This window comes from Bufo gargarizans, chromosome 7, assembly GCF_014858855.1.
Source record: "Bufo gargarizans isolate SCDJY-AF-19 chromosome 7, ASM1485885v1, whole genome shotgun sequence".
Lineage (NCBI taxonomy): Eukaryota > Metazoa > Chordata > Amphibia > Anura > Bufonidae > Bufo > Bufo gargarizans.
Window position 1 is genome coordinate 77042512 of NC_058086.1, and position 17824 is coordinate 77060335.

The 17824-nt window shown below is 47.5% G+C and overlaps 2 protein-coding genes and 1 pseudogene across 6 annotated transcripts in view; 2 read left to right on the plus strand and 1 right to left on the minus strand.

Annotated features, from left to right (window-relative positions):
- Positions 1-16855, minus strand: part of TXN2 (thioredoxin 2) — a 172079-nt gene extending 155224 nt beyond the window's left edge. The window contains exon 1 of one of the 2 annotated variants that reach the window (XM_044302245.1): positions 16709-16845. The gene's annotated coding sequence lies outside the window, so the exon portion shown is untranslated. Of the gene's footprint in view, positions 1-16708 lie in introns of both variants that reach the window. The other variant, XM_044302246.1, reaches the window with a different exon arrangement.
- On the plus strand, positions 6091-6291 carry LOC122944305 (annotated as a pseudogene).
- A 191-nt stretch (positions 16856-17046) lies between the features above and the next one.
- CEBPG (CCAAT enhancer binding protein gamma) overlaps positions 17047-17824 on the plus strand; it is a 97685-nt gene continuing 96907 nt past the window's right edge. For 2 of the 4 annotated variants that reach the window (XM_044302249.1, XM_044302247.1), the window contains exon 1: positions 17047-17312. The gene's annotated coding sequence lies outside the window, so the exon portion shown is untranslated. Of the gene's footprint in view, positions 17394-17824 lie in introns of all 4 variants that reach the window. The other 2 variants (XM_044302248.1, XM_044302250.1) reach the window with 2 other exon arrangements.

Sequence of the window (17824 nt, forward strand, 5' to 3'; positions counted from 1 at the left end):
TATATTCTCATATATCGCACTATAAGGAATGTAACTAGCCCAAAAAAAAATATAATGACTTTAGTGGGGTGACAGAAGCCCTTTAACCACTTCAGCCCCGCTAGCTAAAACCCCCTTCGTGACCAGGCCAATTTTTACACTTCTGCACTACACTACTTTCACCGTTTATCGCTCGGTCATGCAACTTACCACCCAAATAAATTTTACCTCCTTTTCTTCTCACTAATAGAGCTTTCATTTGGTGGTATTTCATTGCTGTTGACATTTTTACTTTTTTTGTTATTAATCGAAATTTAACGATTTTTTTTGCCAAAAAATGACATTTTTCACTTTCAGCTGTAAAATTTTGCAAAAAAAAAACGACATCCATATATAAATTTTTCGCTAAATTTATTGTTCTACATGTCTTAGATAAAAAAAAAAAATGTTTGGGCAAAAAAAAATGGTTTGGGTAAAAGTTATAGCGTTTACAAACTATGGTACAAAAATGTGAATTTCCGCTTTTTGAAGCAGCTCTGACTTTCTTAGCACCTGTCATGTTTCCTGATGTTCTATAATGCCCAGACAGTAGAAAAACCCCACAAATGACCCCATTTCGGAAAGTAGACACCCTAAGGTATTCGCTGATGGGCATAGTGAGTTCATAGAACTTTTTATTCTTTGTCACAAGTTAGCGGAAAATGATGATTTTATTTAAATTTTTTTTTTTTCTTACAAAGTCTCATATTCCACTAACTTGCGACAAAAAATAAAAAATTCTAGGAACTCGCCATGCCCCTCACAGAATACCTTGGGGTGTCTTCTTTCCAAAATGGGGTCACTTGTGGGGTAGTTATACTGTCCTGGCAATTTAGGGGCCCAAATGTGTGAGAAGTACTTTGCAATCAAAATGTGTAAAAAATGGCCTGCAAAATCTGAAAGGTGCACTTTGGAATATGTGCCCCTTTGCCCACCTTGGCTGCAAAAAAGTGTGACACATCTGGTATTGCCGTACTCAGGAGAAGTTGGGGAATGTGTTTTGGGGTGTCATTTTACATATACCCATGCTGGGTGAGAGAAATATCTTGGCAAAAGACAACTTTTCCAATTTTTTTATACAAAGTTGGCATTTGACCAAGATATTTTTCTCACCCAGCATGGGTACATGTAAAATGACACTCCAAAACACATTCCCCAACTTCTCCCGAGTACGGCGATACCAGATGTGTGACACTTTTTTGCAGCCAAGGTGGGCAAAGGGGCATATATGTCAAAGTGCACCTTTTGGATTTCGCAGGCCATTTTTTACACATTTTGATTGCAAAGTTCTTCTCACACATTTGCCCTCTAAAATTTGCATTTGCCCTCTTTGGCCTCTAAATTGCCAGGGCAGTATATCTACGCCACAAGTGACCCCATTTTGGAAAGAAGACACCCCAAGGTATTTAATGAGGGGCCTGGCGAGTTCATATAATTTTTATTTTTTTTGCATAAGTTAGCGGAAATTGATATTTTTTTTGTTTTTTTCTCACAAAGTCTCACTTTCCGCTAACTTAGGACAAAAATTTCAATCTTTCATGGACTCAATATGCCCCTCACGGAATACCTTGGGGTGTCTTCTTTCCGAAATGGGGGTCACATGTGGGGTATTTATACTGTCCTGGCTTTTTAGGGGCCCTAAAGCGTGAGAAGAAGTCTGGAATATAAATGTCTAAAAATGTTTACGCATTTGGATTCCGTGAGGGGTATGGTGATTTCATGTGAGATTTTATTTTTTGACACAAGTTAGTGGAATATGAGACTTAGTAAGAAAAAACAAACAAAAAATATATATATATATTTCCGCTAACTTGGGCCAAAAAAATGTCTGAATGGAGCCTTACAAGGGGTGATCAATGACAGGGGGGTGATCACCCATATACACTCCCTGATCACCCCCCTGTCATTGATCACCCCCCTGGTAAGGCTCCATTCAGACGTCCGTATGATTTTTACGGATCCATGGATCGGATCCGCAAAACACATGCAGACGTCTGAATGGAGCCTTACAGGGGGGTGATCAATGACAGGGGGTGATCAGGGAGTGTATATGGGTGATCACCCCTCTGTCATTGATCACCCCCCTGTAAGGCTCCATTCAGACGTCCGAATGATTTTTACGGATCCATGGATACATGGATCGGATCCGCAAAACACATGCGGACGTCTAAATGGAGCCTTACAGGGGGGTGATCAATGACAGGGGGTGATCAGGGAGTGTATATGGGTGATCACCCCCCTGTCATTGATCACCCCCCTGTAAGGCTCCATTCAGACGTCCGTATGATTTTTACGGCTCCATGGATCGGATCCACAAAACACATGCGGGCGTCTGAATGGAGCCTTACAGGGGGGTGATCAAGGAGTGTATATGGGTGATCACCCCCCTGTCATTGATCACCCCCCTGTAAGGCTCCATTCAGACGTCCGAATGATTTTTACGGATCCATGGATCGGATCCGCAAAACACATGCGGACGTCTGAATGGAGCCTTACAGGGGGGGTGATCAATGACAGTGAGGTGATCAATGACAGGGGGTGATCAGGGAGTGTATATGGGTGATCACCCGCCTGTCATTGATCACCCCCCTGTAAGGCTCCATTCAGACGTCCGCATGTGTTTTGCGGATCCGATGCATGTATCCATGGATCCGTCAAAATCATACGGACGTCTGAATGGAGCCTTACAGGGGGGTGATCAATGACAGGGGGTGATCAGGGAATCTATATGGGTGATCACCCGCCTGTCATTGATCACCCCCCTGTAAGGCTCCATTCAGACGTCCGTATGCGTTTTGCTGATCCGATCCATGTATCCGTGGATCCGTAAAAATCATATGGACGTCTGAACGGAGCCTGACAGGGGGGTGATCAGGGAGTTTATATGGGGTGATCATGGGTAACCCCTCCATCGCTATTTTACTATGCATACTGTATTCAGAATGCTATTATTTTCCCTTATAACCATGTTAGAAAGGGAAAATAATACAATCTACAAAACACTGATCCCAAGCCCAAACTTCTGTGAAGAAGTTCGGGTTTTGGTACCAAACATGCGTGATTTTTCTCACGCGAGTGCAAAACGCATTACAATGTTTTTCACGCGCGCTGAAAAATTGTGCGTGTTCCCGCAACGCACCCGCACCTTTTCCCTCAACACCTGTGTGAAACCAGCCTTAAGGTCTGAAGTCACTTTGTGAGGCTTTCATAATAGAAACCACCCAAAAATGACCCCATTCTGGAAACTACACCCCCCTCAAGGTATTCAAAACTGATTTTACAAACTTTGTTAACCCTTTAGGTGTTCCACAAGAATTAATGGAAAATAGAGATACAACTTCAAAATGTCACTTTTTTGGCAGATTTTCCATTTTAACAATTTTTTTCCCAGTTACAAAGCAAGGGTTAAACAAAACTCAATAAATGGCTCCGATTCTGTAGTTTACAGAAACACCGCATATGTGGTTGTAAAACGCTGTACGGGCACACAGCAGGGCGCAGAAGGAAAGGAATGCCATCCGATTTTTGGAAGGCAGATTTTGCTGGACTGTTTTTTTTTACACCATGTCCCATTTGAAGCCCCCCTGATGCACCCCTAGAGTACAAACTCCCAAAAAGTTTTTGAAACTATGGGATAGGGTGGCAGTTTTGTTGGTACTAGTTTAGGGTACATATGAGTTTTGGTTGCTCTAGATTACACTTTTTGTGAGGCAAGGTAAAAAGAATTAGCTGTTTTGGCAAAGTTTTTATTTTTTGTTATTAACAACATTCATCTGACCGGTTAGATCATGTAGTATTTTTATATACCAGGTTGTCACGGACGCGGTGATACCCAATATGTATACTATTTTTTTTATTTATGTAAGTTTTACACAATGAATTCATTTTTAAAACAAAATAATGTTTTAGTGTCTCCATAGTCTGAGAGCTATAGTTTTTTCAGTTTTTGGGCAACAATCTTGGGGAGGGTATGATTTTTTTTGCGGGATGAGATGACGGTGCGTATGACTTTTTGATCGCTTGATATTACACTGTGACAAACTCCCCTCTTTTGAGGTCGCCACGAGTCCTCTCCAAGCACTCGTCCCTCTTTTGAGGTTGCCATGAGTGCTTGGAGAGGACTACTTGCCAGCCTCTTACCATGTGATTACGGGCCCATGTTGTATGCACCGGTTTTATGCAATAGCGGCATAGTTATATAAGTTCATGTATTTTGCTGTCTTTTGCTACCATGTGGCTAATGGAGTCTGGCCTCTGTCCTTGGGAGATAAGTGGATCACTTCTCAATTGCCTCCAGGACAAAAGACTGTGTATAACCAGTTTTAGACAGAAAAGCAATGAGTACAGCCAGGCCAAAGAGACTTGTACTAACTTTTGAATTCCTGGTCTAATTCATGCCATTTTGGGATGTGTTAAATGTCTATGTGTACTGTAAATGCTGTCCTATTGTCTCCCAGTGTGTATTGGCGATTTCCCTTTGTCCCGAGAGATAATGGAATTACACCTCGGTTGTCTCCAGGAAAGAGGACATTGTGTATTGTCCTGCCTGGGATAATTATGTTAACCATTGTACCATAATTATATCACAGGCAGACGGGAGGATGTTATGTGGGTTGTAACCTTTGTGTTATTGGTCAATGTATGCTTGTTGTGGGTGTCTCCCTTGCATGGGAGCAGGGGATAAAAGAAATTGTATTTTTGAATGTAGGTTGCCTTCCAGTAAAGTATTTCTAGCATTCAGCTTTGGCTCATATAGACTTATTTGGTGATACCAGCAATACTAGCGATTTATTTCTCTGTGGATTACTTGGCGGTGTTTTACAGAACAACAGCGTTTTTTAAAACAAAAAAATGTTTTAGTGTCTCCATATTCTGAGCCATATTTTTTTTTATTTTTTGGGCGATTGTCTTCGGTTGGGGCTCATTTTTTGCGGGAAGAGGTGACGGTTAGATTTGTATTATTTTGGTGGGCATACGCCTTTTTAATTGCTTGCTGTACTTTTTGTGATGTAAGGTGACAAAAAAAATTGTTTATTTAGCACAGTTTTTATTTTTTAGTGTTCATCTGAGGGGTTAGGTCATGTGATATGTTTATAGAGCCGGTCATTACCTATTTTTTTTATTTTATTCTTACTTTATTTGGGGAAAACAAAATTTTTTGGTTTATTTTTACTTGAAACTAAATTTTTTGGGGGGAAAACTTTATTTTTTCAACTTTATTTTTTTTCGCTTAATTTTTTGTCCCACTTTAGGACTTCAACTTTTGGGGGTCTAATCCTCTTTACAATGCATTCCAATACTTCTGTATTGGAATGCATTATCTGTATGAGTAATACAGTGTGTATTAGGCTGCTTTCACACTAGCGTTCGCTGGTCCGCTCGTGAGCTCCGTTTGAAGGAGCTCACGAGCGGACCCGAACGCCTCCGTCCAGCCCTGATGCAGTCTGAATGGAGGCGGATCCGCTCAGACTGCATCAGTCTGGCGGCGTTCAGCCTCCGCTCCGCTCGCTTCCGCACGGACAGGCGGACAGCTGAACGCTGCTTGCAGCGTTCGGGTGTCCGCCTGGCCGTGCGGATCCGTCCAGACTTTCAATTAAGTCAATGGGGACGGATCCGTTTGAAGATGCCACAATGTGGCTCAATCTTCAAGCGGATCCGTCCCCCATTGACTTTACATTGAAAGTCTGGACGGATCCGTACGAGGCTATTTTCACACTTAGCTGTTCTATGCTAAAAATAATGCAGACGGATCCGTTCTGAACGGAGCCTCCGTCTGCATTATTATGAGCGGATCCGTTCAGAACGGATCCGCCCGAACGCTAGTGTGAAAGTAGCCTTACTCATACAGCTTCTGGCCTGTGAGATCCAGGGGGCTGGATCTCACAGGCTCGTCACCTGAAAGCAGCATCGATGCCTAAGGAAGGCTTCCATGCCATCAGGTCTCCCTTACAGCTGCACGGGGACCCGATGGCACCGCGGCAGCAACCTGTATAAAAGACGCAAACCCCCCCATGCGCATTGTCCCCGAGTGCCTGCTCAATGATTATCAGAACTATACATGACGTACCGGTTATCGCTTCTCGGCCTTTTGGCTAAGATCAAGTGTAGTATCTGTTCTTATCAGTCTGCCTTTTCTTGCCACTCAGGTCCTTGTGGGTACCCCCTGCACTCTGCCTTTGAGCATCGTTGATTTAATTCAGCTTCGGCTCACTGCTGCTATTGGGTGTAGGGCTATTCCCCATGGAACAAGAGTGCTCTGGTCTCCGACCTCCTCTTGGCCTGTGGCTTAATAGTCTTGGTGTACGACGTTAGACAGTACTTACTTGGATCTCGACAGCCCGAATATGACGCCTGGAAGAACTTCTCCGACTGCGATTCAGGAGAAGACTTTGCGAAGACTCGACGAGGAACCCCGACGACGAGGACTGAAGACTCCGGCCTCGAGGAACCCCGGCGAGGAAAAGAGGCTCGGCGAAGCCCCCCCCCCCCCCGGAAGAAGCTCCGCCCCCCGGGAGAAGCTCCGCCCCCGGGAGAAGCTCCGCCCTCCCCCCGGAAGAAGCTCCGCCCAGCAAGAAGATGTTCCTGGGAGACGAAGGCAGGAAGAAGGAAGAAGCCATGGCCTCAACCGCCAAGCCGCCCAAGAAGAAGACTAAGAAGACCGCAGAAGGAAGAAAGGCCACGGCAGAAGCCCTCCAGGACCCTTCAGCCTCCACTTCATCGGCTGCAGACCCGGTGGTGACCGCCCCTCCGAAGCAACAGGAAGGCCAGAAGCCCGACCCCGGCTCCCCTCCCCTGGAGCCCTGGATGAGGCAGACGGTCGTCCTGAAACTAAAGGAAGTGGACGGAACCCACACATCCCAGGCAAGGATATCGTGACCTACCTGAAGCGTTTCTGCACCGTGATGAGGGACCCCACCCACATCCTTGACGGAAACAGCTTCTGGACCGGCAAGTGGTCAGTCATCGTCCGTCTGAACAGGGACCCCACAGACCCGGATGGAGTGCAACACCTGCCCCCGACCTTCTCGCTAGGCAACCCCCAAGCGCTCATCTATTACACCGACATGCCGCAGACCTGCAGGAAATGTGGCAAGAAGGGGTATAGGCTGAGTGACTGCAAGGAAGCGGCCTGCTGGATCTGTCGTGTGGCAGGGCACAAAACCCGGCACTGCCCTAAGAAGACGGCATGCAACCTGTGCGGACTGGCTTCACACATCTACAAAGACTGCCCACAAAGAGAACGCACCTGGGCAGCAGTCGCAGCTGGAGCACCGGCTAGCGGGAAACCTATCGCAGCCGCACCTCTGGCAGCAACAAGACCGAAAGTGAAGGAGTCCAAACAGAAGGAGGGTAAGCAGACACCTGCCCTAGGCCACGCTCCCGCCCCATCGTCACCACCACTGAGGATTCCCTTATCCAACTGCCCATTACCTCAGTGGCACCCCCCACCGCCCCAAGCCCAACCCGCCCCATTGTCACCACTGCAGCAGCACTAATCCCTCCTCCAGCTGCTGCAGCCCTCTCTTTGGAGGATTTTCCCCCTCTCGTCTCCCCAGAGGTCAGGAAAGGGAAGAGGAAGGAGAGGGACAGCCCCATCGCTGACCACTCCAAAAAGAAGATGGTCGAGGTAGAGGACGGGGCCTCACCCGACAAAGAGGAAACAGAGCAGCAGACGGAAGAACCGGTGGCCACCAACGAGGACCCCCAAGAGCAAACCCTCCACCCCCCCGTTAGCCTCGATGAGACCGAGGTGGAGGAAATAGTGGCCAACGGAGCAACCGCCAACCCAATACGGCTACAGATAACCCTAGAGGAGATCGTAGCCAACTTTGCGCTGTTGCAGGGGCAACCCCCAGACAGCGGACAAGAAACCGCCTGGACGACCGGAGTGGTAACTAAGATGTATCGTTTCCGCTAACCTCTTTCTTTCTCTCACATGATGGCGAATTTTAACCTTTTTACCATCAATGTTAGGAGCATCAGGGACAGGTTCAGACGTCAGACGGTACTAACCTTTCTTACTGCACAGGTTGCCGACATGTTTATGTTACAGGAGTGTTCTTTGCCCCCCTCTAGGTCACACAACCATCTGGCCAGGGAGTGGTCCCATGGCCCCTCCTACTGGTCCGGTGGTGGCGACTGTAAGTCGCCCGGGGTTGCCATCCCCCTCAGGGGAAACGCATTCACACTTGACTCCGTCCAGGAGCTCGTCTGCGGCAGACTACTTGTCGTAGACGGCTCCTAGGCGGGAGAGCCGGTTAGGCTCATCAACGTGTACGCCCCCCTGACAAGGGTGAGCGACTGGAGCTGTTCCAGGCCCTCCGACTGCAACTCGCCACCACTAGGACCGTAGTGATGGCCGGGGATTTCAACTGCCCGATCGAGGAGGACGGACGCAGCTCCGGGACGTCAAGCAAGCTGGATGTCACTTCCAAGCTGCTCATTGAGATGGTGACCGAGGCGCGTCTGCAGGACGTTGTGGGATCCATGGGGAAAGGCTCCATTAATTACATGTGGAGCCGACCCAATGGCTCACTTCGCTCTCGGATCGACTTTGTGTTTACCTCTCGGGAAGTCAGGCAGTGTAGGCACTCTATGGTCCCTTGCTTCTTCTCCGATCACAGGGCCATTCAGGTCCAGTGCACCCTAGGCACCGGGTTCCCCCCGGGCCGCGGGTCCTGGAAACTTAACTGTGCCCTGCTGAATCACGAGGATGTGCTTGCGGAACTTAGGGAGGTCTACATAGCCTGGCGGAATGTCAAATGCTTGTTCAAACAGACTAGTGACTGGTGGGAGTATGTTAAAGTCCAGTTTCGTTGTTTCTTTCAGGCCAAGCGTGTGAGAAGAAGAGGGCCTTCAGAGCGCTGCAGCGTGAGCTGCGGTCCCTGCAAGACCTTCACCGGTGCGGCTGGAGCGTTAGAGAGGAGCTGGAGGGGGCCAAAAAGAGCTTGAAAAGGCACTTTGAGGAGGAATCCAAGCTAATTGTATTCCGTTCCAAAGTAGAAAACCTGGATAAGGATGAGAAGTGTAACTCGTTCTTTTTCAGGAAACTCCACGCCGGCCACACGCCCCTGAACGAACTTCGAGACAAAGACGGCAACATGCGTTCGGGGAAGGAGGAAGTAATGTGAGTCGTCACAGACTACTACAGCGACCTCTACTCCCTGAGGAACACCGACCAGAAAGCCGCCGATAAATTCCTGTCAGGTATCACTAACCATCTTGATCCGGCAGGTGCGGAGGCCATGGATGACCCTCTGACGGTGGGGGAGGTGCTCTCTGCCGCTAGATCCTTTAGGTCCGGCAGGACTCCGGGCAGTGACGGCCTCCCAGCGGAGCTCTATGTAGCGCTGGGGGACCTGATCTGTCCGGACCTGTTGGAACTCTATGAGGAGATGGTGGTGGAGGGTACAATGCCCCCATCCTTGAGGGAAGGAATGATCACGATCCTGTATAAGCGGAAGGGGGAGAGATGTGACCTGAAAAACTGGCGTCCCATCTCTCTCCTGAACGTGTTTATCTGTTCAAAGACGGCAACATGCGTTCGGGGAAGGAGGAAGTAATGGGAGTCGTTACAGACTACTACAGCGACCTCTACTCCCTGAGGAACACCTGGATAAATGAGAACCTTCACAGGTCTCCTGAACGTGGACTACAAGATCCTCGCCAAGGTACTGGCCAACCGGCTGAAGGTCGTCATCGGCGGAATCGTCCACCCGGACCAGACCTGCGGCATCCCAGGCCGCAGGATCGCAGACAGCCTTGCTCTTGTGAGAGACACGGTGCACTACATCCAGGATCTCCGTGTTCATGCCGCCCTGGTCCGCCTGGACCAGCAGAAGGCATTCGACCGGGTCTCTCACGAGTTTATGGGCAAGTCTAGACAGGAGGTTCTGCTCGTTTGTTGACCTAATGTACCTTGATATTTGCAGCACGGTGTTGGTGAACGGTTGGAACACTGACCCCTTCCCTGTCCTCTCTGGGGTCAGGCAAGGCTGCCCTCTTTCACCTCTCCTTTTTGTTTGTGTTATAGAATCCTTCGCGGAGGCTATCCGGCAGAATGGGGAGATCAGAGGGATCACTGCACCAGGACCTGGACACTACGAGGTCAAGTGCTCGCTGTACATGGACGACGTGACCGTCTTTTGCGCTGATCGGCGTTCGGTGACTGCACTCGTCCAGACCTGCGAGGAGTTCGGACAAGCTTCAGGGGCCAAAGTCAACTGCAGCAAGTCAGAAGCCATGCTCTTCGGGGACTGGCAACTGGCCTCTTCTGCCCCCTTCCCATTTACCACCAAATCAGGCTTCATCAAAATTCTGGGAGTCTGGTTCGGGAAGGAAGGCGCAGCCCTCAAGTCTTGGGAAGAACGCTTGGCCAAGATGAATCAAAGAATTGGACTGTGGAGCCTTAGACACCTCACGATCGAAGGGAAAGCACTCGTCCTGCGTAATGAAGTTCTGCCCGTGCTACAATACACCGCACAGGCATGGCCCCCTCTTGCCACCGTTTCCAGGGCCATCACCAGGACAGTGTTTCGCTTCATCTGGGGATCTAAGATGGACAGAGTGAAACGAGCCATCATGTACAAAGAGCCCCGCAAGGGCGGAAAGGGCATACCGGACCTGCCCACTCTACTGCGGATCGCCTTTGTTTGTGACAGCGTTCGTCGGACTCTGAGAACTGCTAACGGCAATGCGGGCAAGGCTATGTCTCGCTTTTTCCTCCTGCCCCTCTGGAGGGGACTGGGCTGGGACAAGTGGGACAGCTCCATCCCTTACAACTGGCACGCTCCCTGGTTCTACGGGGACGTCGTCAGGTTTGTGAGGGAACACCAGCTGGAGGGCCTCAAACCCGACTTGTGGAAGCCAAAAACTATCCACAAACTCATCAGAGCAAAGGACATGGTTGAGTCAATTCCAGGGATCCAGGACGACACCGTAGAGACAGTTTGGACTAATGTGTCAACAGGTTGACCAACGGGCATAAGGACTTGTCATGGATGGCCATTCAGGGCGGCCTGCCTATCCGGTCATTCATGCATGCCCGCAATCTGTGCAAAACCAGGTACTGCCCCAGGTGCCCTTTCGTGGAGGAAACATCTTATCACCTGTTTTGGGAGTGCCCCTTTGCACAGCACCTGTTGGACGCCCTGGAACATGAACTCAAAGACTCTGTGCCCAGGAACAGCCTGCAATGCACTTCGGTGCTGTATGGACTATTTCCTGGGATTCATACTGTTGGAGCCATCCAGGAGGCCTGGCGCCTTATGAACTGTTTTAAGGACGCTATTTGGTTTGCTAGGAACCGGCTCATCCTCAGGAGGGAGAACAAGTCCGTCCTGGACTGCTGCAGACTTATCCATAGTCTGTTGCGGGACTACAACATCTTGGACGTCGACGAAGAAGAAGAGAACTAAACCCCTCTCCCCCCGTTTGTATTTGTCCTCTCAATAAAGCTTCGGGCATGTGATTCCACCGCCCTACCCCCTCCTCCCCACTTCCTCTTCCGTCATCACTGTCTAAATGCTTTGTTGGGAGGTTTTGTGATTGAATAGGTATGTTAGTGTAGCATTCATTGCGATGTATAGTGTAGGTCAGCCTGTACTTTACATAACAATGCCATGCTCGCAAAGACGAATACGTGTAATTTATTATGTACCGATTCGTGGCCTGTGCTGCGTCACAGTACTAAAGTATGTATGTATGTATGACGACTGATTGTAATAAAGGTGTTTCAATCAAAAACCGGTACGTCATGTGTCCTTAAGTACTGGGACATCCTGCCGTACCAGAACGTCACGTGTCCGCAACAGGTTAATAAACCTGGCTACAAGTCAGCTTAAAACTTATACCCTGGTGATCTGAATTGGATGGAACAGACAAGTGTCCTTTGACCCCAGCAAAGGCGATCCCAAGTATAACCCCTCACAAGTGGTGGAGAATATGGGCAACACGTTAAGGCCGAGTTCGCGCGGGTGCAATGCGGTGGGTGAACGTATTGCACCCGCACTGAATCCGGCACCATTTATTTCAATGGGGCTGTGCACATGAGAGTTTTTTTTTTTCTCACTTCTGCAATGCTTTAAAATCGCAGCATGCTCTATATTCTGCGTTTGTAACGCAGGACAGGCCCCATAGAAATGAATGGGGATGCTTGCGGATGCAATGCGTTTTTCACTGATGGTTGCTTAGAGATGTTGTTTGTAAACCTTCAGTTCTTTATCACGCGCGTGAAAAACGCATTGCAGCCGCGCGGAAAAAACTGAACAACTAAACGCAATTGCAGACAAAACTAACTGAACTTGCTTGCAAAATAGTGCGAGTTTCACTGAACACACCCTGAAAGCATCCTGAGCCAATCCGTCACGCCCGTGTGAACCCAGCCTAAGGCTAGGTCTACACGACGACATTTGTCGCGCGACATTTTGCTGCACCAATGTCGCGCGACAATTTTTATAATGGCAGTCTATGGTGTCGCACTGCAACATGCGACATGCTGCGACTGCGACGCGACAGTCGCAAAAAATCCATTCAAGATGGATTTTTCTGCGACTGTCGCATCGCAGTCGCAACATGTCGCATGTTGCAGTGCGACACCATAGACTGCCATTATAAAAATTGTCGCGCGACATTGATGCAACAAAATGTCGCGCGACAACTGTTGCGCCCTATCTGTCGCGCGACTTTTTGTAGCGCGACAAATGTCGTCGTGTAGACCTAGCCTAAAAGTCTGAAAACGGATGACGCGGTAAAGGCCTTGATACAGTCTGCAGCAGCCCAGCAGGAGGCAACCAGGAAACAACAGCGCACAAATGCAACCTAGCAAGAAGCAAACCACTTACTGTCTGCACAGCTAACCACCCTGATAGAGGCACGAATAAAGACCACCAAGTCTTGCCGGAAGTGGTGCAGCGTGTGGCAAGTCTTCCAGTGATACAGCCAGGAAAAGCGCAGACAACTATCCAAGTGGGTAATTTTTTGCAAAAGATGACAGCACAGGGTGATTACCTGGCTACATTTCAGAGGGCTGTAGTGCGGGAAGCATGGCCAAAGGCATAAATAAATAAAATGTATATAAACATCATGGGCATCACTGCGACTGAAACCGCCTGTCCAATTAAAATATAAAAATATTTTCCCAATACGAATGGCGTAACGAAAAAAGGGTTAAAACGGCTAATTTGCCATTTTTTTCATTGCTTCTCAATACAAACTACAGATTGTCCTGTGCAAAAAAAGTCCTGCACACAGCTCAGATATAACTATAAAAGTAATATTTATACATAAAAAACTCAACAGTCACAACTCCTACTATAGTCACATTCACAATTCTAAAAGAAACACACAAAAAATAAAATAAAAAATAAACACGTACTCCCCTCCACAGCGCATCATCTGCTGCGAGGTAGCTGCATACAGCAGCCTTATTTCTTAGTAATCACCAAGGCTTTTGTAGTTTGTCCAGCCCTGATTTATATAGATAATGTGTAAACATTTCCTATAATTCACATGATGCAGGTTATTTCTCAAAACTGTACCACAACAAAAATACTGCGCCATAAAAAAATAATAATAATAATAATAAACACTTGGGTTACTTTAACACTCGTGTTTGGTGTGGATCTGTCTTGTATCTGCACAGAGAATGCAAACTCTTGTATCCGTTAATAACGGATCAGTTTGGATTATTCATAAAAAAAAAAAAAAAAGTCTAAGGCCCCATGCACACGGCCGTTGTTCACGGCCGTGTGCGGGCCGTGGAACCGCGGCCTGGATCCCTTCCTGAGAGCAGGAGCGCACGGCGTCACTGGTTGCTATGACGCCGTGCGCTCCCTGCTGCCGGCACAGAACAGTAATACACTGGTACGATCTATACCAGTGTATTACTGTACTGTGCCGGCAGCAGGGGGCGCACGGCGTCCTAGCAACCAGTGACGCCGTGCGCTCCAGCTCACAGGAAGGGATCCAGGCCGCGGTTCCACGGCCCGCACACGGCCGTGAACAACGGCCGTGTGCATGGGGCCTAAGTCAAAACAGATCAGTCTTGACTTACATTGAAAGTCAATGGGGAATGGATCCGTATTCAATTGCACCCTATTGTGTCAGTGAAAAACGGATCTGTTTGGCTCTGCATCGTCAGGCGGACACTAAGGCTTTATTCACACAGTCAGTGTTTGGTCAGTGATTTCCATCAGTGATTGTGAGCCAAAACCAGGAGTGGATCCTACACAGACATAAGGTAGAAGGGAAAGACCTGCACCTGTTCTGTGTTTTGGACCCGCACTTGGTTTTGGCTCAAAATCACTGATGGAAATCACTGACCAAACACTGACTGTGCGAATAAGGCCTAAAACAATGCAAGCTGCGTTTTAGTGACAGTCTTAAAAATGCAATGGAGATCAAACGCAGCCAAAGTGAGAAAGTAACCATAGTCTACAGGGAAAAAAATAAAGTGCCCTACAAGCTTTATAAAGGAGTCGCATTGATAACTATGTACAGGTCCTTCTCAAAAAATTAGCATATTGTGATAAAGTTCATTATTTTCTGTAATGTACTGATAAACATTAGACTTTCATATATTTTAGATTCATTACACACAACTGAAGTAGTTCAAGCCTTTTATTGTTTTAATATTGATGATTTTGGCATACAGCTCATGAAAACCCCAAATTCCTATCTCAAAAAAATAGCATATCATGAAAAGGTTCTCTAAACGAGCTATTAACCTAATCATCTGAATCAACTAATTAACTCTAAACACCTGTAAAAGATTCCTGAGGCTTTTAAAAACTCCCACCCTTTTTCATTACTCAAAACCGCAATCATGGGTAAGACTGCCGACCAGAAGGCCATCATTGACGCCCTCAAGCAAGAGGGTAAGACACAGAAAGAAATTTCTGAACGAATAGGCTGTTCCCAGAGTGCTGCATCAAGGCACCTCAGTGGGAAGTCTGTGGAAAGGAAAAAGTGTGGCAGAAAACGCTGCACAACGAGAAGAGGTGACCGGACCCTGAGGAAGATTGTGGAGAAGGACCGATTCCAGACCTTGGGGGACCTGCGGAAGCAGTGGACTGAGTCTGGAGGAGAAACATCCAGAGCCACCGTGTACAGGCGTGTGCAGGAAATGGGCTACAGGTGCCGCATTCCCCAGGTCAAGCCACTTTTGAACCAGAAACAGCGGCAGAAGCGCCTGACCTGGGCTACAGAGAAGCAGCACTGGACTGTTGCATGTCATTCGGAAATCAAGGTGCCAGAGTCTGGAGGAAGACTGGGGAGAGGGAAATGCCAAAATGCCTGAAGTCCAGTGTCAAGTACCCACAGTCAGTGATGGTCTGGGGTGCCATGTTAGCTGCTAGTGTTGGTCCACTGTGTTTTATCAAGGGCAGGGTCAATGCAGCTAGCTATCAGGAGATTTTGGAGCACTTCATGCTTCCATCTGATGAAAAGCTTTATGGAGATGAAGATTTCATTTTTCAGCACGACCTGGCACCTGCTCACAGTGCCAAAACCACTGGTAAATGGTTTACTGACCATGGTATTACTGTGCTCAATTGGCCTGCCAACTCTCCTGACCTGAACCCCATAGAGAATCTGTGGGATATTGGGAAGAGAAAGTTGAGAGACGCAAGACCCAACACTCTGGATGAGCTTAAGGCCGCTATCGAAGCATCCTGGGCCTCCATAACACCTCAGCAGTGCCACAGGCTGATTGCCTCCATGCCACGCCGCATTGAAGCAGTCATTTCTGCAAAAGGATTCCCGACCAAGTATTGAGTGCATAACTGAACATAATTATCTGAAGGTTGACTTTTTTTTGTATTAAAAACACTTTTCTTTTATTGGTCGGATGAAATATGCTAATTTTTTTAGATAGGAAATTTGGTTTTTCATGAGCTGTATGCCAAAATCATCAATATTAAAACAAAAAAAGGCTTGAACTACTTCAGTTGTGTGTAATGAATCTAAAATATATGAAAGTCTAATGTTTTTCAGTACATTACAGAAAATAATGAACTTTATTACAATATGCTAATTTTTTTAGAAGGACCTGTATATACGTTCACACACAACCTAAGGCTACTTTCACACTAGCGTTTTTGCTGGATCCGGCAGGGTTCAGCAAAAACGCTTCCGTTACTGATACAACCATCTGTATCTGTTACAAACGGATCCGGTTTTATTATCTTTAACATACCCAAGACGGATCCGTCATGTACTACATTGAAAGTCAATGGAGGACGGATCCATTTTCTATTGTGTCAGAGAAAACAGATCCGTCCTTGTCGACATGCATTGGGGGTCGTGTCGGATCCGTTTTTGCTCCACATCCCAGGACGGAAAGCAAATGGCAGCATGCTGCGGTTTGCCCTCCGGTATGAGAACGGAAAGCATTTTGGTGCATTCCGTTCTATTCAGTTAAGTTTTGTCCCCATTGACAATGAATGGGGACAAAACGGAAGCTTTTTTTCCGGTATTGAGACCCTATGACGGATCTCAATACCGCAAAATAGAAACGCTGGTGAGAAAGGGGCATGGCACGTGGGAATCAGTGGCCTTCACTTTTGGTTTTCTTTTCTACACTTCTGACAGATGCGTTTGTTTAACGATTCGTCTTCTAGCCACAAATGACTCTGTGCCTATTTTATATACGCGGGCAAATCAATGTAAAAGGCTAATCTTGGCCACTCACCTTGAGAGCTGTCACACTCGCTTCCTAAACGGACACAAGATAGCGTCTAAACTCCATGCGCGGTATGGACCTGCTGACGTCACAATATCAAGTGACAGTCATAGGTCACGTGGGTCGGAAGCTGGCGCACAGCATAGGCAAGATGGTGGTGGTAAAGCTTAGAATGTATTGGCTTCTTTGAGGGCATGACGTCATGAAAGCATGTGACTGCTTCTTCCCGTCCCTCCTTGGTAACAGCCCCTTGGGCTCCTTTCTATAGAACCATTTGCATATATGTAAAATCGTTTTTCGGACTAAATAAAAGCATTCAGAGGTATGGAAAAAGTATTTTGCGGACATGCTAGTGGCGATCTAGCAGCGCGTGTAAACAGCTGTACATGCTGAAACTAGATGACATAGACGTCGGACTCTGATTGGTTAGTCGACCTGTCACTCAAATGATTGCATCATGCTGATTATAATATGGAGAAAGACCCGTGAGATTTCGCAACGAGGCTTTGTGTGGAAAGGTTTTCCTGTAAGCTGCTTGTGGTTATAAAACCATTTCCAAACGGGATAGAAGTTTGGCGAAGATTCTATAAATTCCAGGAATCACACGCTTCAGGTACAGTCACCATGTTTAAGAAGCGCAGACAAAGCTGACTTTGTAGTGGTCCGTTCTGAGGAAGGCAGAGACGGTAACTGGGTAGGTATAGGTAAAGGCTCGTTATTTGCCAAACTGTGTGAGAGCTATGTACAATTCAGACGTATGCGGTTTCATTTCCAGAGCGCGATTTCTGGCTCCTTCCAGCAGAGGTCATGTGCCTGATTCTGGCAGCTTTCCAAAAGTTATTCAGGGAAAGCTGTAAAACCCCTTCCTCAGGAAGGTTTCCCGCACTGCCCCGCGTTTATGGCTTGTTTCTCGTTTACTCCCCAGGTTCTGTGAACTGGAAGGGCAGTGATGTGTCCTCTCCAAATTATATAGAAGTAGTTCTGTGCCTGCCCTGGAGAGCCTTGTGTCATCCTCCCACCTTCACACGACCGTTGGTGTCCCATTCCCATATTGCGGATCTGCAATACACGGGCACCGTTCTGTTATCATGCCGCATCACGAATGCGGACCCATTTCAATGGGTC